Genomic DNA, 22,642 nt, shown 5'->3' on the forward strand with positions numbered 1-22,642 from the left:
ACTTCACTTGCCAGTATCCATCCTTCGCATCTAGGATGGTAAAGACCTTTGCTGTAGAAAGTTGCAGCAAAATTTATAAATGGTTGGCATGAGGTAGTTAGATCTCTTCAAAGCTTCATTGAGGTCCTTTAGATCTCTGCATACTTCCAGCTTTTCAGGTTGTTTCACTCCTACCATTCGGCTAATCTAATCTGTAGGAGTTGTCACCTTTTTGGTTACTCCCATCTTTTTAAGCTCCTCTATCTTGTCTTTCATGCTAGACTTGAGAGCAGCTGGAACTCACCTTAGACGATATCGAGTTGGTCTCATACGCTCATCTACTTCAAGATGCTGTTCACCAGGACTATATCCAAAAACTGGGAAAACATCTTTGTAATTTGTCAGGATCTGTTCAGCAGTTAATGGTTTTGTGTCGTGCGAAACACTGTAAATCTCTTTAGGTACATGGAGGGTTACCAGCCCAAACTTTTGACTTGTTTCAACTGAGATGAAGGGATTTTGTCTAGTGTCTACTATCTGGAACTGCAGATCTTCTTTCTTCCCATTGCACTGAGTTCTCAGCTTAGTTTGTCCTCTTGGGGTGAGCATTGTTCCATCATATAGCTTCTGCTTTACCTTTGATGGCTTCATTTTTGGGTCACCACCTTGAGCAACTTCACACAGGTGTGCGAAGCTCATGATATTGCACATAGCACCAGTGTCTATCTGACACTTCATATTAACTTGATGCTGTCCTTCTGCAGTCATCATTTCAATAATCATAAACCATATTTTACCTTGAGACTTGACGATCCAACCTGTTCTAGGGTGTGAGTGTTTCGTCAGAATCATTGTCCCTCGTCTCTCTAGCAACCATCTTTATAGGCTAGCTTTTCTTCCTTCCAGCAAAATGCTTGTCTGCAAAATGATTCAGCTCCTTGCAGTTAGAGCTCTGCTTTCCCCATGCTGGGCACACTTCCTTTTCTTTTGTGTCATGTTCCCTGCAATATTTACATCCAGTACTCAGGCCTTGATCTTTCCGACGGCCCTTTTGTAAATGGTTCTTTCTTTTTTTCCATTGTCTTGTGCTTGGAAGGACTGAACTGCCTCTTAGCATAGTGCACAGCCTCGTCAGTTCTCCTATCAATACTCTTCAACCACCTTGGAGCTTTTGCACATGTCAAAGTTTTCTGGAGAGTAAGTTTCTCTTCTCTCAGCAGGTTTTCTGTCTTGTTCCTAGGTCAATCCTATCTCTGGTCAGATCATCTTTCAGTTGCTCAAACTCACAAGATTCAGCTAGATGCCCCAGTAGTCAGATACTGATCAATATTCTTCTCCTCTATCTGAGCTCCAGTGTTGAATGCATAGTGTTCATAAATAACATTAGTAGAGGGTTCAGAGTGGGTCTACAAGGGCTCCAAAATTTCACATCTCTGGCTTTACTGCTCCTCAATGAGGTCTAGGGTGTAATACAGCTTGTAGCACTCTTTCCCCAGCACTGATAACAGAGTTGCTACTCTTATTTGTTCAGGTTTCTTGTTTATCTCTGTGGTAATCTCATAATTCTGCCATTGAGACTGGAGGACTCAAATTCATTCTCAAATTTGCCTTCAACTCTGTGGGAACCGGTACTGGAATATACAAAGCCACATTGACTTACTCAGCAGTCAATACCCTGTACAAAGTTGCAGGCTGAAGTTTTAATTATTCTCAACACAAAAACAAAAATACCTGGAAAAACTCAGCAGGTCTGACAGCACCTGCGGAGAGGAACACAGTCAACGTTTCGAGTCCGTATGACTCTTCAACAGAACAGAGTCATACGGACTCGAAACGTTAACTGTGTTCCTCTCGGCAGATGCTGTCAGACCTGCTGAGTTTTTCCAGGTAGTTTTGTTTTTGTTTTGGATTTCCAGCATGCGCAGTTTTTTGCTTTTAATGATTCTCTGTGGTTTCTTACAGCTGCTGACTCTTTTTCAGCCATCAAAATCCACTCCATTTTAGATGCACAATCCTGATACCATGTTTCATGTAGCGGGTAAAAATGGCTTCTGCCTCAAACCTTTGTTTTACCCAATCAGAGGTCACATGATTACGGTAAGCCAAGTATACAAAAGGCAACAGTGCGGAAAGACATTTATCCAAACAGATTGCAACAGTTGTAGAAGGCGGCTCACCACTATCTTCTCGAGGGCATTTAGGTATGGGCAATAAATGCTGGCCTTGTCAGTGTTGGCCACACCCCATGAATGAATAAAGTAAAAGAAAGCTGCTTTTAAAGCATCAAGTCATATGTGAGCCAGAACTTCCTCCAAATGAACAGAGGGAAGAGCGAGGCTCTTGCCAATATCTCTGTACACATCCCCCTTCCTGCCTCCTCAAGTGGAATTAGATTGCACAAAACATAAGCACCCAGCTCACTCCTGAACTGTTAGAAACCCCATAATTAATCCATCGCCAATACCATTTAATTGTAGCTCCACAACATCACTTGCCTTTTGCTCTTATCTCGCCAAAACTGGCATGAAACCCTTACCTGTGCTTTATTGGCTCCAAACTTGGCTTCTCCAATGCCCTCTTCAGGGGCCTGCTGAGTTCCACCATACACAAACTCCAACTCAGCCAAAAGGCACAGGCAGCATCCTATCCCATACTAAATTCACCGATCATCCTTGCTGTCATACTTCTCATTCATTTCCTGACCTATAATGTATCAAATGTAAAATTCTCAGTCTCATTTGCAAATTCCTCTATGGCATTGACCTTAGCTCGAAACATCCTCCAGCCCCATGTACCTGTTGTATATTTTAGATATCTCAGGACAATGCAGAGATGACAGTAGTTTCTAAGTGTGCAACAGGTTTATTTACAAGAGTTTTGAAATATCTCTGCAATCACAAGATGTCTGCAATCACGCTTACAGCTCATTTTCTAGTAGCTTCTGTGGTGTCTGTTTACATTGCTCAGAGTCCACATCCAGGCTTAACCAATCAAGCACAGTGAGCATAAATCAGTTAACAAGCTCACATAATTGAACACAGAACAATTGAACACTGCCGTCCCAGCCCATGTCATTTGCGTTTCTAATTCTAGCCTCCCCTCATTGATTGAACCTTCAGTCATTTCACCCCTACTCACTGGAACTCCCTCCCTGCGATACCTCTCCTGATTTTTAAAAGGCATCTCAAAACCTTGCTACTTGTCATCTCACCTACTGATACCCAATGCCTGTCTCACCCCTGTCAATTGTCATGCAATATTTTTGACATCAAAGTCACATTATAGGTAGTCCTGTGATGATCATATTTATGGGGAGAGTCATATCTAATTAAAAGTTGCTCCACTCAGCCCCAAACCACAGTTTTTTCCCTCCAGCAAGGAGAGAAAGTGGTTTGTTTCTATTTTGAGAGAGAGAGAGACAGAGACAGACGGACAGCAGCTGCTTCTGGGAAGGTTGCAGGTCCCCAGTATAAAACTCTGTTTAAATCTTGCCAGAGTGAGGCATAGAAGGCTGGGCCAGATCTGGGTTATGAGCAACTTAATTCTTTGCAGTCAAAGCCCATTATATCCTCTGTGATGCGTGAGGCAGGCTTCAGTGAGCACCGCCCCAACACATGGAGCCTTTGCCCGTATGCAAACACACATTACAGCTGGATGTGCTTACTCAGCTAACAGCAGCCAAGGGGAGGGAGACTGTCTGTTCTACATGTACTATACTGCTCGGTGCCACAGGAGTCTCACTTTTATACAAGGAAGCATTTAAGTTCGAAGGACAGAAATTTATTTCAAATTCAGCTGTGGAATTGAGTAGCTGATTACACGCTCCAGTTATTAAAAACCCAGTTCTGGGCCAAAGATACCAGCTGCAGAAAAAAAAAGGACAGATATCGAACTCAGCACTCTGCCTAAGAGGACTTGCTGGATTTTGAAAGTGAAACGGATTTTCATGTCTGCAACACCAGGTGAGTCCAAATGTACAAAGTGCCTGCAACAAAGTGTCTGACAAAGGCAACTCAATAGCAGGTATGTCACTAAGGATTTCAGGCAGTTCGTGTGTAGCCAAGGAAAGTTGCCAGTGGATAGGTAACCATGGAAACTCAATAGCAGCAAGGTGACCACAGTTGTGGAAGAGTAGATACGCAATCAAGGGAACTGACTGATAGCTGGGTAACCAAGACACAAGATAGAGGCTTTTGGAGTGAGAGTGTGCGATGGTGTGCGCGCAGCATGAGAGTGGCTATGTTTAGGACAGAGAACAGCAGCTGTGTAGCCAAGAATACATGACAGTTGCCTTGTGATGGAGAATCAGTAAAGATGTGAGACAACGTCAGTGCAACTGAGAGTACACAGTGGTGGCACGATGATAGTTTCTTTGTGAATGAGGACATGTGACAGTAACCAGGTGACAGCCGCTGTATGCAGAAGGATGATATGTGAGTGAAGAGGTATGATATGTGACTGAAGAGGTGGGATAGTGCTTGGCTGACCAAGGACATGCGACAGTTGCTAGCTGAGTGAGAGTATGTAGTTAGTATAGATACAATATCTTAAAGCCAGCAGTCCAAGAGCCGGAATTGTTTGAAATCTGGATATTTTTAGAGTGTGGCGTGCAATAATTTTAATTGTGTAAAATAAAAAAATTAACTTAGGTGGACAATTTGGCAAGGTGTTGCATTGGTGGGGCATATCGCCACACTATTTATATGCTCCATGCAATAGACCAGCTCGCATGCTGGTCTATTCCTGCACTCCAAGTGACCGTTCACCCCACCCAACCCAAAATGCGGCAGTCCCGAGGTTGCCGGCTTTGAGACCTTGTACTGTAAAGGACAAAATAGTAGTTACGGGCCAAAGGAGATACAATATTGGCTGCCTGACAGGGGATGAACAGACAGCAGTGAGTGATGGCAGAAACGGTAAATCCAGGGACACAGATTCCAGTTCTCAACACTTTTTGAAAAAAACCATACACTCATTGGCTAAATTGTAAATATTCTACCTCACCATAGTGCATATTGATTTTCAATGGAAGGAAATTAGTTTTTATTAATGTGAAGATTGAATATATTTTTTTAAAATTATAGACAGGTTCACTGCAGCAGAAGCACATGTAATGCCATGGTAACAATGATGCAGCATGCAAATAGCATTAATGAGGCATAATTTGAAATCTGACTGCGCTGGATAACAAGGTATCCCACTGGCTTTACATGCACATTCCAGCTTTAAAAAAATTCATATGGCTTAAATGTCCCAGAAAAATATTAACCCTTTGAAAGTAGCAACAGCAATCTGCCCATCACAGGGTTATCATTATTGATTAATACATCATATTTCTGCACAGGCAAAACAGTCAATAGCTCTGATTCATTTGGTAATTTTTTTTTTGCATGGGACATGGGCATTGCTGGCTAGGCCAGCATTTTTATTGCCCATCCCTAATTGCCCTTGAGAAGTTGGTGGTGAGCTGCCTTCTTGAACCGCAGCAGTCCATGTGGTGTAGGTACACCCTTTTTGGGAGGGAGTTCTAGGATTTTGACCCAGCGACAGTGAAGGAACAGTGATTTATTACCAAGTCAGGACGGTGTGTGGGTAACTTGGAGGTGATGGTGTTCCCATGTGTCTGCTGTCTTTGTCCTTCCAGGTGGTAGAGGATACAGCTTTGGAAGGTGCTGTTGAAGGAGCCTTGGTGAGTTACTGCAGTGCATCTTCCTGCTCCAAGTATTAAAGACCACACGCCTGGTCACCTCCCCTAATTATCTTCCCAGTTTCTGCTTGGAGTCTGATCCCTCCCCACCGTCCCCCCAACGCCACTTTTGTAGTGTTTTGGAGTATTTTGCGACCTTGAGGTTGCTATATAAGTGCAGATTGTTATTAGTCTGTGAATTACTAAAGGCTGATAAGGCTTAGAATACTTATCAATTCTGAATGGTTTAATATCGTAAAGAATTTGCCCTGGATATGTTTAGCAGTGGTTTTATTGCATATTTTTATTAACATTCTTACTGAACAATTTTCAAAATGAATCTTCTTAAGGGTTTCAGAGATTATTTTGGGCCTCTTTAGAGCCAGCACAGTGTCAACGTCTGAGTTTGCACATTGACAGTGTACATATCTGAGTGTGTGTACTTATAGAAGCACATACATGGCTGCATATAGATAACTGTATCTGCGTGTATGCGTGTGGATGCCAGAAGGAGGAGTGAGGGGATTGGGGTGGGATTCATGAATGATTGGAGTATGGGTCAACCTGAGTCACCTCACTACTAGGGGTTGACACCTGGAACCAGGTCCTCTATCTTCTCCATGGTAGTGCAACCATGTGTTCTCTGGCACCAAGAACTTGAGAAGAAGGCAAAGGAAAAAACATTTGCAGCTAAAGTGAAGCAAGACTGATACCTCTTGAGAGGGGGAATTGAAGATTATAGAGGTATTAATGACACATTACTTAATTCTTTTTCAGGTGAGGTAAAGCAAGTAATTTAAGGGTGAATTTCATAGGCATAGAGTTTCATGTAATGGGATGCTTATCTAGAATTCAGGTGCAGAGGTCAGTGAGACCCATTTACGCCCCAATTGATGTTCTATGGGTGTGTTAATCTCCTTTCTGAAAGCACCTTCCTCCTGTGGTGAAAGTATGAAGTAGGGCATCAGGCTGTGGTGTGGATCAGAAGCCCATGGTGAAATAATCATGTATGGGCTCTTGACAGAGCACGTTTGATTACACGTGATATCAATTTAGCAGATTTACCAAATCAGGTTGAAGTGACAAATATCCTGACAGGCAGAGAGATGAGAATTGGGTTCTGCGCTCCATCTGCTAGAAATACCATCCTATCCTGAAGTGGGCTGAACTCTGTGTCTGTGCCCGGGTGCAGTGTTGCTCAGAATGACTCACTGGGACCAGTTTTCCTCTGCTTAGTGCCCTGCTCATGCACCATTTCCCAAGGTTTGGAGACCCACAGTGCCAGGTCTTTATCCCATTTGAAGCTAAAGCCCATTTTCTAGGGCATCTCCGTGTGGGTGGGAAGGTCCTAACAGTGCCGATATTTGAACTGTACGCAGAGTGACATGGGAGTGGCATCATAATGTCCCTCACATCAAGTCCCAGAATTCAGCTGAGCTGCACTCCAAGCCAACTGGCTGTTTGGATGTTGCAGGGTTGCCCCCTTGGAATTGGAGGGCCTGTAGGGGGCTGCTTGTATTTTTATTAGCCTCAGTTAAATATATTTCTTTCATATTTTGGCAGAGCAGGTACTGCACCTGGGCATAGAAAGCCATTTTGCTGTTTCTGACAGTAGATAGCAGCACAATTAAAGCAGAACATGGTCATTTATTCTGTCAATGGTATGTTGTGTTGACATCCTTCCAACCATGAGAGATGATGGACCGCAGCAAACAATCCATTTAGGTGGGGAGGCTTTGCTTGGTGCACTTTTGCTGACAGCTGTGAAGACCAATCCTTGAGAGGCAGGTTTTGCCACATGTGAATCCGCCAGTGAGCTGTTGTTTTTTGGCACTGGTGCCTGTTGTCAAGCTGTTGTAGCCACCAGTCATTGTGGTAGTGCATACCAGCCCACAGGAGGTGTCGCCATTTCCCTCTTTTGCCAGCTAGTAACTCCCAGGAGAGATCGTCGAAGTTTAGGGCCTTCATGTCATGCTTGCAAGTGTGCTTGAAGCAGAGCCTTGGGCACCCCACTGGCCACCTGGATCTGGCTACCTCACCAGACAGAAGGTCCTTGGTAAAAGGTCTATAGTAATGCCCCAAGTCCCAGGCACTAGTCACACCCACTCATGCAGGACATTTGAACCCAGAAGTACCAGGATGCGAGGGTCCTCGAGAAGGAGCAAAGAAGATTTACCAGAATGGTTCAGGGATGGAAGATTTTAGCTACAAGGTTAGGTTGGAGAAGCTGGGGTTGTTCTCCTTGGAGCACCGGAGATTGAGGGGAGATTTGATAGCGGTGTATAAGATTATGGCAGGTTTGGATAAGGTAGACAAGGAAAAACTGTCCCCATTAGCTGATGTTACAAGGACTTTGGAACACAGGTTTAAGGCTTTGAGCAAGAGATACAGGGGGAATGTGAGGAAGAGCTTTTTTACACAGCGTGGTAATGATCTGGAACTTTCTGCCCGAGGTGGTGGAAGCAGAGACGATCAGTGATTTCAAAAAGGAATTGGATGGGCTCTTGAAGGGAATTAATGTGCAGGGCTACGAGGATAGAGCAGGTGAATGGGACTGATTGTATTGCTCCAGCATAGACTTGATGGGCTGAATGTCTCCTTTCAGTGCCATAGTGACTGACTCTAAATACAACTGGGTACAACTGAGGTGATGGTCTCTATTATCTCATTATCTCTGCATGACTGTATGCCTTCATCTCCTCCCCTCAAATTAGAATATCTGTTTGATTAAATGCATGATCCACTGTCTCTTCCTCCCCTGGCAGCCCGACTTAATAACTTGGTATTATATATAATTTTTGAGCTGTGTACGACACGAGTGTTTCTCAGTGAAACAATAAAATTGGTCTGTCTGAAATTGGAATAATGCGAGTGATATTTCAATCTTTTAGCAGAATGGATATTACAGTGAATCAGCCTGGGAGTTTCCTGGCTTCTGCCCCAGGACTGTTTAATTTTAAGATTCACCTGCCTTGGTTGAGTGCTCACTTCTCACCTCAGTCTTACAGCCACATGGATAACGTGAGTTTCTTCAGTTGCAATCCTGGGGCTGCCTGTCAGCTCAATGCCAGATATGGAGATTTCAGAATTACAACCCATCTTTTGCTTCCTGGTGGCTAGAGGGTGGGTGGTAGAGAGTGTCCTCTGAACAGGAGGTAAACAGTGGGAGGTTGATGGCATAATAAAGTAACACAGCCAATTTGTGCAAAACCAATTGGAACCAGTTATCCAGTTGTCTATAACGAACACATTGTCTGTTCTGAATGTGTTAATTGTAGGAACGTTCAGGTGATGAAATCATAAATTTACACAGGAATAATGATATAAGTAAATCGAAATGATTGAGCTTGTCAAGGCTGATTTATCTGAAGTGTGATGAACAAGTTGCTGCAGGTATCTGCAATGAAGATAGAGGAGAGGCATGTGGAAAGCTGAAGAGGAGAGGATTGGAGACGGCAGGGGAGGAGAGAAGAGGTTATCAAAGCAGTTCTATTATCAGCAGATCACTTAACAAGTTCTATCTTGTATCCTTGGTGATGCGAGTAAAGTCGGTTTATGTGTTTACGTCAGAAAAGCTGATAAGGATCTGTTTGAAAACTTATTTTCCATTCTACCCTCACCTTGATCATAGGGAATCTTTGTTTCCAAGCACACAGGGTGAGATGTTCTGTGTTTGTATATATGAACATCTCACGTGGTTCCTAGCTGAGTATAAGACTGAAATAAATGGATTTGACCTTGTAGCATTCATCTGATATATCCACAGCAGTTTTCTCTACAGACAGACACCCAAGTTATTCAAGCATCATATTGTAAACCGAGGGTTTATTTAGGCTCCTTAGACAGCACCTTCCAAATCCACAACCACTACCATCTAGAAGGATAAGGGCAGCAGATAGATGGGAACACCACCACCTGGAAGTTCTCCTCCAAGTCACTAACCATCCTAACTTGGAAATATATTGCTGTTCCTTCACTGTCGCTGGGTCAAAATCCTGGAACTCCCTCCCTAACAGCACTGTAGATGTACCTACACCACATGGACTGAAGCGGTTTAAGCAGGCGGCTCACCACCACCTTCTCAAGGGCCACTAGGGATGGGCAATAAACGCTGGCCCAGCCAGTGAAGCCCACATCCCATGAATGAATAAAAAAATACAAACACATCAAGCTTAGAATTCTTAACTATTTCAAACCATCCATGGAATACCTATGTCACCTATTTTTCCTCCCTATATGCAGTATTATACTCTTGTCTTCATTAAATTCATTGTTCAGCTCATTTACAACTTTGTCCAACACATTCTGTAATATTTAAGCTCCCTCCTTTGATAGCGCTATCTCTCCTAGTTTTGTATCATCTGTAAATCTGACCACTTCACATTGAGTTTCTGAATCCAAGGGGTAGAAATTTGACATCATTACGGTGCCAGATGGACAAAGGATGATAGATAGATATATAGATAGGTAGACAACTGGTTCATTAAAAAATCATCATGGAGGCAGGTGCCAAATTGTGATGATGAGGGTCAGTTTAAAGGACCAACAACTCATGCACAAAGAACACCAAAAATTGGGTAAAGCCACTTTTTCAGGTGTCCCTGGTAGCCACCTAAAACGGGTGTTAGACCCCTCACTTATGTAAATGAAGGACCTAACACTTGTTTTAGGCCCTGTCTTGGAAATTGGATATTGCAGGCTATCAACAAAAGATTTTTTTTCCATTTTAGAAGCGTTTGCTGTGAGAATTTGGTGTCTGAATGGAGAAGCATGAATGCTACCAAGACTCTGGTCCTGCCCGCGGTAGGAAACGCCGCTGGCAGGACAGAAAATTTGACGGACCAGCCAGAGGTCCATTGATTTCAGGTGGGAATTTCCGTCGGACCAGAAAATCCCAGCCTAGAGTTCCATATGGGACCAGAGATCCCCGAGGATAAAATTGTCCCATAAGTGCCAGGATGTGCCGACTGGTGTCCTTGGGTGCCCTTATGCCAAAGTATGCGGGTTTAGTGGGAGGATAACTTCCTTAAATAATATCAGTGGTTGGCTATAGGGATGCAACTCAGCCAGACTGCCAACAAATATTTCCCAATTTCAAACATCTTCGGAGGTCCAGGCCTAGACCTCTGGGTGGGCTGCACTTTCACCTTATTTCATCCGCCTTCTTACCACTCTTCTGCCAGGACAGGTTAGACAACTTCTGGCTCTCCCCTGGCCAAGTCACCTTCTGAAGTGGGTGGCCTTGTTTGGCTGAATTCTGCACCTAAGCCAGGGTGCCCCGAAGTTGACAGAGGAGGCTAGAACCTGGCATGTCTGGGTGTTAGGCCTTCACCACTGGACTTACACATGTGACTGTAGGCTGAAAGGGCTGTGAATTTTCAACACCCGCCCCCACCCTGGCTATATACACCAATCAAAAAAAAGAAATATTTGCATTTATTTAGTGCCTTTCACAACCTCCATATGTCCCAAAGCACTTTACAGCCAATGAAGTCATTTTTTAAATGTGGACACACCGTTGTAATGTAGGAGTTTCATTCCTACTGCATACGCTGGCTTAACCATGAGCAATGTGGAAAATTGCCCAGTATAGATGTAAACACTATGTAATACGCTGCCTCATCCAAGCCAGTTTCCTGTACAATGATGTTACTCTCAAAACAAACAGAGCTGCAGCTAGTTTAATTTCCATTTTGAAACAAGTCCAGCTGATGTTTATTCTGCCAGGAAAATGATTCTGAGTGGCACAGACAAGCCAGGACATTGCCGAGAGTTGAAATGATCACACATCATTGCCACTGCTGCGAGATATAACCTCTCGTCTTAATCTATTTACTCTGATGATTGACATCACAGTGAAACACAAAGTTTTCCACTTGACAGTCAGTGCTGTTGCTGACTATATTGACGCCATATCCAATCAAGGATAACAGCACTGCTAGGGAATGGTGACCCCCTACATTACAACAGAAACGGCCCTTGGAATGAGGAGATATGAGTAGCCAGATGGTGTCCTTCTCCCAGGACGTTTTGAAAGGCTACAGTGCTTTCCCACATCGGTCCAGTGTGTGGAATTCTTTCTGGAAGATTTTAGAGTTGTGGAAAATTTGGTGATTTGGGGTTATTAAGTCTAAATTTCCAAACAACATAGTGAAGGCAGGAATTAGGTGGATGACCAAGTTAACCAGTGTAGTCCTCAGTGCACATTATCTTTCAAAATATGAATGTTCAAGTAAAAAATAACACATAGGATTAAACAGGATTCCAATTAAATTTTAATTCCCTGTTTTTCCTCTTCCTCCTCCTATGCTAGGGTTCAGTTTCACAGGCTTCAGCAGCCCTGTGGCACCTTGTCCAAGTGACAACTCTAAGTGTGAACCTCGGAGATGGTGGGGGTGAGGGTGTCTTCAGGCTGCAAATGCTGACCTGTCCTTACCTGATGTCCATGTACACAGACACACAACCTGTCCAATTATAGCAAAAACACCACTGCTCAGCTTCATCAAGCTCAGCATAAACTAGGGTTCAAATCTGGAACATTCTGAATGGTTCAATACTACATGCTTTCACCCATTGAGTCACTGGGGGGTGGGGAGGCAGATCTAATCCATTTTTTATCCATAGTGTTAACACCTTTTTAAATTGAGACTTGGGTTTTGAAAGAGTTACACAAAACCATTAGGGACTCCTCCCGCTATATACTATTTGCCTACTGAGAGGAAATGTCATCATCCAGCACCCAGTGTTCAGTTCCTTTCGAAGTTTCTTGGTTAATGAAGCAATCCATGTCTGCATGCAGCAATGTTGGCAACACTCGGGCTTGGGATAATAAGTAGCAAGTGCTATTTGTGCTGTACAAATGCAAGGCAATGATCATCTCCAACAAGAGAGTCTAACTACTTCCTCTTGACATCCAATGGCAATATGTCACCACAGTTGTCCCTCAGGATATTGCCCTAGGGCAATCCTCAGCTTCTTCATCAATGGCCTTCCTTCCATTGTTAGGTCAAAAGTGGGGATGATTGTTGATGATTACACAATGTTTAGTTCCACTGATACTGAAACTCCTCAGATACTGAAACATTATCCACAAACAGCAAGACCTGGGAAACATTGAGGTTTGGGTTGATTAATGGCATTCATGCTACACAAGTGCCAGTCAATGGCCATCTCCAACAAGAGAGAATCTAACCATCGCTGCTTGACATTCAATGGCATTATCATTGCTGAATGCCCCATCATCAAGATCCTGGGGGGTTACCACTGACCAGATACTGACCAGCCATATAAATACTGTGGCTATGAGAGCTGGACAGAGGCTGGGTATTTTGTGGTGATTGATTCACCTTCTGATTCCCTAAGCCCTTTCCAATGCCAACAAGGCATAACACTGCAGTAAGTTAGATGAGTGCAACTCCGACAACACTCGAGAAACTTCACACCATCCAGGACAAAGCAGCCCACTTGATCAGAATCCACCCACTGCCTAAAACATTCACTCCCTCCACCAGTGGCACAACATGGCTGTATGTACACCAGCTACAAAATGCACTGAAGCAACTCATCAAGGCTTCTTTGACAGGACCTCCCAAACATGTGATCTCAGCCACCTAGAAGGATAACGATGGAAAACTACCAAGCCAGGAACTAGCATTCTGAGAGCTCTAGTCATCGTTGGCTCAGTTGTTCGTTCCTGAAGCTTGTTGACAGCGTGTGATGCCATCAATCATGAAGAGATTCAGAGTTGGACCCATTGCTGTTTAATGTTTCTAAATCTCTTTATTACAGTATAAATGTTGATTCTAAGGCTTTCTATTGACCAGCACTAAAGATAGGAATCCCATAAAAATTCATTATTATAGGGAACTCAGTATGGGATTCTCCTGGAAGAATGAATCTTGTTCGGAACAGCCTTAGTAGAAATTCCGATTACTGGGTTTGTTAACAATGGTGGTGCTTTAGTTTCTCTTGTGTGAACATTTGAGTGGCAACAGTAACAAGCGTTAACTTGTCTGAACCTTGGCTTGAGGAGATGTTTTCAGTGAATCTCAGGTTTGCACTGGTTTATGAAATCCGTAACTTGTGCACAAACCAGAGGGTTTTTTTGTTGTGTGATGGTCCATCGCAACTGCTCAGATGCTCCCAGGACTCCCTGCAGAGGTTGATGCACTCCCAGGGATTCCTTTGTCCTGCTTTTGAAAGATCGTCTACTACTCAAAGAGAAACATTGCTGAAATGATACTATGAATGATGACAATAATGTTAATATACTATAACAGGTATAATGGGAACCATTTTAACCTAAGCTGCCTTTCAGGAAACTGATGGGATTGGGTGCAACACTGGTTTTAAACCCTGTCCAAAACTATTCACCATTGACATAAGGAGAGTAAAATCAGACGGACTATAAAACTAGCATTACATCCAATCCCATCAATCTCTCAACAAGCAACTTAGGTTAAAATTGCCCCCATTGTGTCAGCAAATACAGAAATTGAATGACCAATGGACTGACGTTTGGCATTGTGGAGATCACCTCTGGGACTTACTGTTTGAAAACCCAAGGCTTAGCTCTTTGCTATTATGTTCAACACTTCCCTTTTCTAAACTGCAAACGTTAAATATCTACAAATTTACTCCAGACATCACCCCAAATAAAATAGGTAATCAAGGACATTAGCCCCAAACAGCTAGAATTATTTTGAGGTGAACATTTCTGAGGAAGGGGCGGAGGGCAGAGGGAGTAAGACTTTGATCCGCTTTCTCCATAATTTCACTGACATTCAGACTTTGGCAGACTTGATTCTCTTGACTGTTGTGAGTTATGCACTGTACAAAACATAAGTTATTGCTAATCAGTCCAGGTATCAGAGATTGTTATGCATCAGTTGGAATGAAAATACCTTTTGGAAAAGCAAAATTGTTTTCTTTGAAATATTTGGGGTCCCACAGCCCTGGGTAATGTGCATTCAATTAATCATTCCTGTAGTTCATCGAAAGCCTGTAATGCCATTAAATCATGGATTTGCTTCAAATTGAGTTCCTGAACAGAACTGTTGCCTAATAATAGGTGACAGCAGTTAGATGGACAACCCACCCCTACACAGGAACTCAACCCTTACCAAAAAGGCAAAACCCTACAGGATTAACCCTGTGTCTCATGCAGAGACCATTATAGCCAACACTGGCCCATTATAGCCAATCATTTCAAACCCATATGAACTGTCAGCATTACAATATTTGGAAAACTGAGCAGGGTTGACAGTTTCACTCACCTTGGCACAGATATTCAAGTTTTGATCTGGACATAAGAACTGAAATATTAATTGAATTGAATTTGCAATAAGTATCTCTTTCAATTTATGTGTCCACATTGTTAACATGGCAGCAGAACTGTGTTGACTAAGTTGCAGGTGCTGATTGTTCATATGTTGAGCTGAAAGACAATCAGGCAGATGTTAGATGCAAAATTATTTGACTTTTTGTCTGGTGAATAATAGCGACGTGTTATTCTAATTTGATGATGGAAATGGCCAGTTTGATGTGACTCTTAAGCTCTCCTGGGCTGGTAGAAATGTACTAAAATATATACCATATTTATGAGGCTTTGCTTCACAAGTCTCAGTGGACTATTTGCACTCTATATTTGTATACATGTACTCAGTATATTGTATTGTGTCCCATGGACGTTGAGGAAGAAATAGGACCTCAAGGCCCAGTTTTGGGCATTAATGACCTGCACCCCAAGGGCGCTTGAGAAATGTCCAACCCGAAATTGGATTGGGCCATTTTTCAGACATCTCTGTGGCTGGCATAAAGCAGGCATTATGTCCTTTTTGTACACAAATTGACCTTCCTTAGACCTGATGTCATCAGCAAATTCTTACGAGAGATACTTTATTTCCCTTAGAATATGAACAAAAGATTAAAGGAATACAAAGGTCACTAGCACCACATTCAAGAAACCTTTTCCCTCCAAGAGTAATGAACATGTGATACTTGCTCCTAGAGAAAGGAGTTGATTTGGGATCAATTGGCATTTTTATGCTGCCTGGGCTGGAGGGTCTGAGCTATGAGGAAAGATTGGATAGGCTGGGGTTGTTTTCCTTTGAGCAGCAAAGGTTGAGAGGGGACCTGATAGAGGTGTATAAGATTATGAGGGGCATAGATAGGGTGGATAGGAAGGCACTTTTTCTATTAGTAGAGAGGGGGCATAGATTTAAGGTAAGAGGTAGAGGGCTAAGAGGGGGGTGGAGGAGAATTTTTTTCACCCAGAGGGTGCTGGGAATCTGGAACTCTATGTGCCTTTATTTGAATTCTATGTGCCTATATTTGTATTGAAAGGGGCACAGAATCTTACCAGGTGGCTTTTGGAAATTAGTTTTGTTTACATCTGCTGGACAGACCTCAGCTGCAATCTCAGCAAAAAAAAAAACTCCAGTTAAGTCACGATGCATGAGTTAAAAGGGGGTAAATGTGACTGCTGCCCAAAGAGAATACAAAGACTTCTGACCAATGCCAGTATTAAGTGGGTGGGAAATGGGCCCACTCCCATACTGAGCTAGCTGGTAGGTTGGGTTTGGGAAGGGAGTTGGGGAGATTATCTTGGGAAGAGGGCCTTGAAAAAGCCGGCAGCGGGACAGAGTATTTTTATTGGCCCAGGAGATGCCCATAAAATTTAACAGTAAAAGATTTCCGGGATCGTTTGCCCAAGTACATCCAATAGTCTCTTTGAGAACACTCACTACACCTATTTGTATCTGAGCCACCAGCATAGGACTGTTATTTGAATATTTAAGCAGCCTTAAATGTATTTCAGGCCATTTTCAGGCCAGCCGGAAAATTGCAAAAGATGGATTTTAGCATCAATGTGACAGGTCCACCCTGCCAGAACCCCCCTTCAACTGTTGGTTGAGAAACAGTTAAACATCTCTCCCATTCTATTTGTAAAGCCACACTGAGTACCACTTATAGATCAAGCCTGCTGATTGTCTGCAGTGGGCCCCAATGTACCTAAATGAACATTGCTAGTGTCCCCTTCCTGACATTAGATTAACGGGCTTGTAACTGAGCCATACTTCACTCTAGAGTGTCAGGATTATATTATCAATCCTCCAATCCTCAAGGATAATCTCTGTACTTTTGGATCTTCTAAAAACCTGAAGCAGGGCCTCCCCTCATAATTTCCACACTTATTTCTTTAAGGATTCCAAGGTGTATCTATCTAGTCCAACTGCCATTTAATGCTTGGATTATTTTCACAGCACATTCTTTACTGACATATGTCTGGATTCTTCAACCCATTTAACTGGATCTGGAATTGATCCAAACATTTGATTCCAGTTAGATTGAAGCAGAGAATTTATTTAACCTTCACCTTTGATCCACATTAGATTTATGACCAATTTATGACAGATTGAACCAAACAAATTTTGATCCTTGGTTTATTTTGTTTGAAGTTAAAAGGAAAATCTTTCGATTCTGCTTTTTGCTATCAACGTCGTCTTTTCTATTGGTCCCTTAGCCTTTTGAATACTGTGTATAATTGTGTAAGAACAGTATATTTTTTCCTTCAAAACTATATTTTTCCTTCATGTTTATTCCTTTGTATCTTTTTAGGAGGAATAAATCACTGTGCCCAATGTCTTTGTTACTCTTAGACTTAACTATTCCAATTACCTACTTGCTGGCCTACTATCTTTCACCCTATATAAATTGAAGCTCACACAAAATTCTGCTAGCCATGTTTTAACTCACGGCATGTCTCCTTCACCTCTTATCCCTATGCTCACTGGTCTACATTGGCTCGCAGACCAGCATTGCCTCAATTTTAAAATTCCCATTTTTGTTTTCAAATCCTTTTATGGCCCCAACACTCCCTGTTTCTGTAACTGCCTCAGCCCTACCAACCTCTGAGATATCTGTGCTCCTCTAATTTCAGCCTCTTAGGTATCCCCAATTTTAATTGCTCCACTATTGGCAACCTTGCCTTCAGCTTGTAGGTCCTAAGCTCCGGAATTCCCTCCCTAAACATCTCCACTACGCTCTCTCTTCCTCCTTCTTCAAGATGCTCCTTAAATTGGATGGCATTGAAAGCTAGTCTCAGTAATGGTAACCATGAAACTATCGTCGATTGTCATAAAAACCCACAGTTCATTTTAGGGAAGGAAATCTGCCATCCTTACCTGGTCTGGCCTACTTGTGACTCCAGACCCACAGCAATATGGTTGACTCTTAACTGCCCTTTGAAATGGCCAAGACACTTAGTACATGGGCAATTAGGGATGGGTAATAAATGCTGGCCTTGCCAGTGATGGCCACATCCCATAAAAAAAATTTTAAAACCTGCCACTTTGACCAAACGTTCGGTCACCTGTCTTAATATCTCATTCTGTGGTTTCGTGTCAAATTTTGTTTAATAACTTGAAATGCCATAGAACATTTTACTGCATTAAAGGCACTATATAAGTAAGTTGTTGTTGTTGCATGGCAACTTTAAACTGAATGTATACAGGTAAAGCACAGATATGGAACCTGTGCAGTGTTGTGATTGAACATTACATTTGGAACATATCATTCTAGATTTTGAGGATCAGGACAAAGAATTCAGTCCTCATTTCCTGTGTGACCTTAAGGAACTACTCTTCCTTTTTGCACCCTCTGCTCCACTTTTACAAGACTCAAAGCTCAATTGGTAGCACCCTTGCCTTTGAGTTTTGTGGTTCTGGGTCTGAGATCTATTTTGAGCACATAATCTACGCTGACACTCCAGTGCAACACTTAAAACAGCTGAACTGGTCATTTATTTCATTGCTGTTTGTGAGACCTTACTCTACACAATTTGGCTACCTCATTTCCTGCTTTACAATATTGACTTCACTTTAAAAAGTACTTTATTGGCTTTAAAGCACTTTGGGATGTTTAAAGGTTGTGAAATGCACTGTAAAACTACAAGTCCTTCTTTCTGTAAGACTCCTGCAGCTGCTCTTCATTTAGAATTTTCCAGAAGATTTCATCCCAATAGTCAAACCTATCAGGGAATCGTGGTGAATGATATAGTTTTGCTTTTGGGATTAGAAATTTAAGTCCAGCCATTTTGCTTCACTCCGGTCTAAATGTTGATCTCTCTTTCCCAATATTAATAACCCAGTTGACTGAATTGAATTTTTATTCTTCTGGATAGTGGTTGGAATAGGGGAGAGCAAGAGATATGTCACATTTTTTACTCAATTAACTGTTAGTTTTCCCTGGAATGTGAAACCTTGCCAAATTCAAAGCAAACCTTTATGACAACCTGTAGACCTCAATATGGTTTGGCGACAGTCCAGCCCATGTTGGAGTTTTTGCAGTCTTTCTGTCAGTGACAGGCTTTTCCAATATCGCTAACAGTCCTGTGCACTTTCATTATCACTAAGGGACAGGTCTTGATAGAAAGGGTGAAGAATTAAGTATGTTGTAGATTGTTTGACATTATAATACTCCAGGCCGGATTCTGCCATGTGTATTTTAGGCATAGGAGATAGAGCAGTCGAAATTTTAGTTAAGGAGAATGTGAATAAAATCCTCTGAATAAATGTTGAATTCATTGGGGGTGAAGCTACTTACCAGATCAACATGGCTAGAGGTGTATAATTCAATACAAATTTGATTATGTCTGGATAGATGCAGGATTTTTAGGGAACTGTAATCTCTCCCCTCTACCTAACCTCCCTGCACACAACCTTTTACTTCCTTGAAAGGTGGTCACTCTTCATAAATTAGCCTGGACAATGATTATTCAATTGTATATAGCATCACATAAGCCTCAATCTGCCCTTACTCAGTGCAAGCCATGCACAATAACAATTATATATATATAAATCTGTATAAGATTTATTCCTGTCTTGTGACAAGACGATCAGACAGGGAGCTGCTGGGAATGAAAATTCCATTAAGGAATCAGGTCTCCATCAAGACCAATGGTATCTTCCTGTGTGATTTTTTTTTTTACTTTTAATTTTATTGTCGGGGAGTAGAGTTTCTGTTTTGGGTGCAGGTGCTCCCAACATCAGGCAAATGGAATGCTATCCTTTATTACCAGAGGGAGTGGACATAAAAGTAAGGATGTTATGTTTCAGTTATACAGGGCATTGGTGAGACCGCACCTCAAATACTATGTGCAGTTTTGGTCTCCTTATTTAAGGAAGAATGTAAATGCATTGGAGGTGGTTCAAAGGAGGTTTACTAGATTGATACCTGGAATGAATGTTTTGTCTTATGAGGAAAGGTTGGACAGACTAGGCTCGTTTCCACTGGAGTTTAGAAGAGTGAGGGGCGATTTGATTGAAGTATACAAGATCTTGAATGACCTTGACAAGGTGGATGTGGAAAGGGTGTTTCCTCCTGTGGGAGAGTCCAGAACTAGGGGTGCACTGTTTTAAAATTAGGGGTCACCCTTACAGGACAGAGATGAGGAGAAACCTTTTCTCTCAAAGGGTTGTGCAACTTTGGAACTCTCTGCCTCAGAAGATGGTAGAGACGGGGTCATTGAATATTTTTAAGGCAGGGGTATATAGATTCTTGTTGGACAAGGGAATCTGGCTTAGATAGGAATGTGAAAATCGAAACACAAGATGATCAGCCATGATCTTATTGAATGGCGGAGCAGGCTCAAGGGGCCGAATGGTCTACTCCTGCTCCTATTTCTTATGTTCTTATTTAGCAGGGGTTCCTGTTTGGTGACTGAAGTAGTAACCCTGGCCTCAAAATTTGACCAAGCCTGAAAGGGTAGGCCAGAAGCAGACAATATGACGGGTTGTGCACAGCTGGCCTGTAATGAGCCTGTGCTTCCTTACCCACTATTTTGGAGGCTGAGGAGGCTGTTTAGCATCTGAAAAGAGGGGCTACATGATCAAATTTCTAGGCCACTAATTTCCCCTCAGTCTAGCCAAGGAATGCACTCAACCGCATTGATGAGATCACAATAGACAGAGGTGTTGGGAATAGTACAAATGTTTGAGAGGACTGTCTTAACTAGGAATGCAGGCAGAGAGAACAATGAAAGACTGGATCGGGAGGACATTTGCGAATGCTACCATTAGTTCCAGCAGCAATTCTGCTTTTACATTATCAATAGAGACAGGCTGGAGAGAGGCATGCCTCCCATTAGCATGGAAACAACTGCTAGGACGGATCAAGAAAGTTATAAAATATTAGCACTGACTACAGTGCATTTGAGAAACCATGCTCAGCTCCTGGGAATAGTACTCAGCAACTGGGAATGTCTCAAATTGCTGTGGTCTCTGAATGGCTGCCCTTCTTGGAAATCTAATTACTCAGTGGATGTGCTGTAAAAAAAATGTGCAGGGACCATCTGACCATGCAAGTCCTGAGGCTAGGTACAGGCTGCTCAGTCTTTCAACTGCAACATGTTAAAATTCAGCCGTTCTTGGGTAACAAGAGCCCTGGTCCATGATGTATTCAAATTGAGACCATTCCCTTCCTGTTAATTACTGTTGTTAATTATGAATTAATTGCTTGGTCCTTCTATTGAATAACTCTGCTGTTGTAGTTATGTTGTGAAAATGAATGATAAACTACAAAATGGATTTCAAGCACAGTAATAATTCATGAACAAAAGATTTCTGAATCAAATAATCAAAAGCTAAGCTAGTAATGAGTAACTGGCGATTAGTTTAAGGAGTTGGACGAATGTCTTTCAGCACAGAGTAAACCTGTTTTATGAAAGCAAAGCATTGTAGATCGTGAAAATCTGAGATAAAAACAGGAAATGTTGGGAATACCTGGCAACATCTGCAGGGAGAGAAACCGAGTCATTGGCCTGAATTTTCATCCACGAGGTGGGTAGCGGGAGCTGGGAAGATTCCTGGCTTGGCTTACCCGCTTCAGGAGAAGGAGCGCACAAAGAAGGTGGGATCTTCATTGCTAGGAGGCAGGCATGGGCTGGAGTCAGGCCAGCCGACCTGGGAGGAAGTTCGGAAGCAGCCACAGGGACTGCTGGGTGTGGAGGCAGGCTGTTTAAAAGGCCCACATTTGTGCTGTGGGACTTCATCCCAGTTATAATAAAAACTGAGAGGCCCTCCAGCCTTTACCCCTCACCCCCACACACTCCCCATGCCTCATCCATGCCACCTCATGCCCCATCCACATCCTCTTGCCCCTCATGCCCCCCATGCTAAGGTATGCCCTTCCAACAACCACCCACTTCCACACCCATTGACAAACTATACATTGTATAGAACCAATGAACCCTATAGTGACAGTAGGGTGTATAAAAAAGGTTTTAAAAATCATTCATTCATTACTTTCTACTATGTTAAAAAAGTCATTTCATTACAAGGCAACAAAAGCCTCATTATATATGCTTAGCTGAGAGCCCAGAAATTCATTACTCTTGTTGAAATAGCTGAGCCCCAGGGAAAACATTGTTTGATTGACAGCTCTAGTTCGCTGATCTCTGCTGTCAATTACAAAATGTATATTTACAGTGGTTAAATGGTTTCAAGGGTTTGTGGTTTTTGTTATTGATACTTTAAAGGGTCTGGATGATTGGCACTTTTATTGCCTTGTCGTGAAATGACTTTTTTTTTACATAGTGGAAAGTAACAGATCAATGAGTGACTTTTTAGAAGCTCTTTTTACACATCCTACCATCAACATAGGGTTCATTGGTTCAATACAGTATATTGGGCATGGAAGTGCCATAATTTGGCATAGGGGCATGAGAGGTCATGGGAGATGATTGGGGGGCCTTACCTTGCCATAGGGGACATGAAGAGGACTTTTGAGCTTACCTTTTAAAAAGTCCGCATATGCAGACAAGGGGCAGGATTCCCCCCGCCCCCCTCGGCCGGGGGCGAAGTTGAATGGCAGGCGCGCCTCTGATCGGCACCCCCAATTGGGGGCGAGGCACCATTTTACATGGGTGTGCCAATTAAGGCCCGCCCAGCGCGACATCTGCATGGAAGCGCTGTGCGC

The 22,642-nt window shown here is 42.6% G+C and overlaps 1 protein-coding gene across 2 annotated transcripts in view; it reads left to right on the forward strand.

The window, feature by feature from the left end:
• Positions 1 to 3,667: 3,667 nt before the first annotated feature.
• LOC144681581 (uncharacterized) overlaps positions 3,668 to 22,642 on the forward strand; it is an 85,708-nt gene continuing 66,733 nt past the window's right edge. Inside the window, exon 1 of one of the 2 annotated variants that reach the window (XM_078543291.1) lies at positions 3,668 to 3,941. The gene's annotated coding sequence lies outside the window, so the exon portion shown is untranslated. The remainder of the gene's footprint in view (positions 3,942 to 22,642) is intronic. The other variant, XM_078543289.1, reaches the window with a different exon arrangement.

This window comes from Cetorhinus maximus, chromosome 6 (genome assembly GCF_964194155.1).
Source record: "Cetorhinus maximus chromosome 6, sCetMax3.hap1.1, whole genome shotgun sequence".
Classification (NCBI taxonomy): Eukaryota; Metazoa; Chordata; class Chondrichthyes; order Lamniformes; family Cetorhinidae; genus Cetorhinus; species Cetorhinus maximus.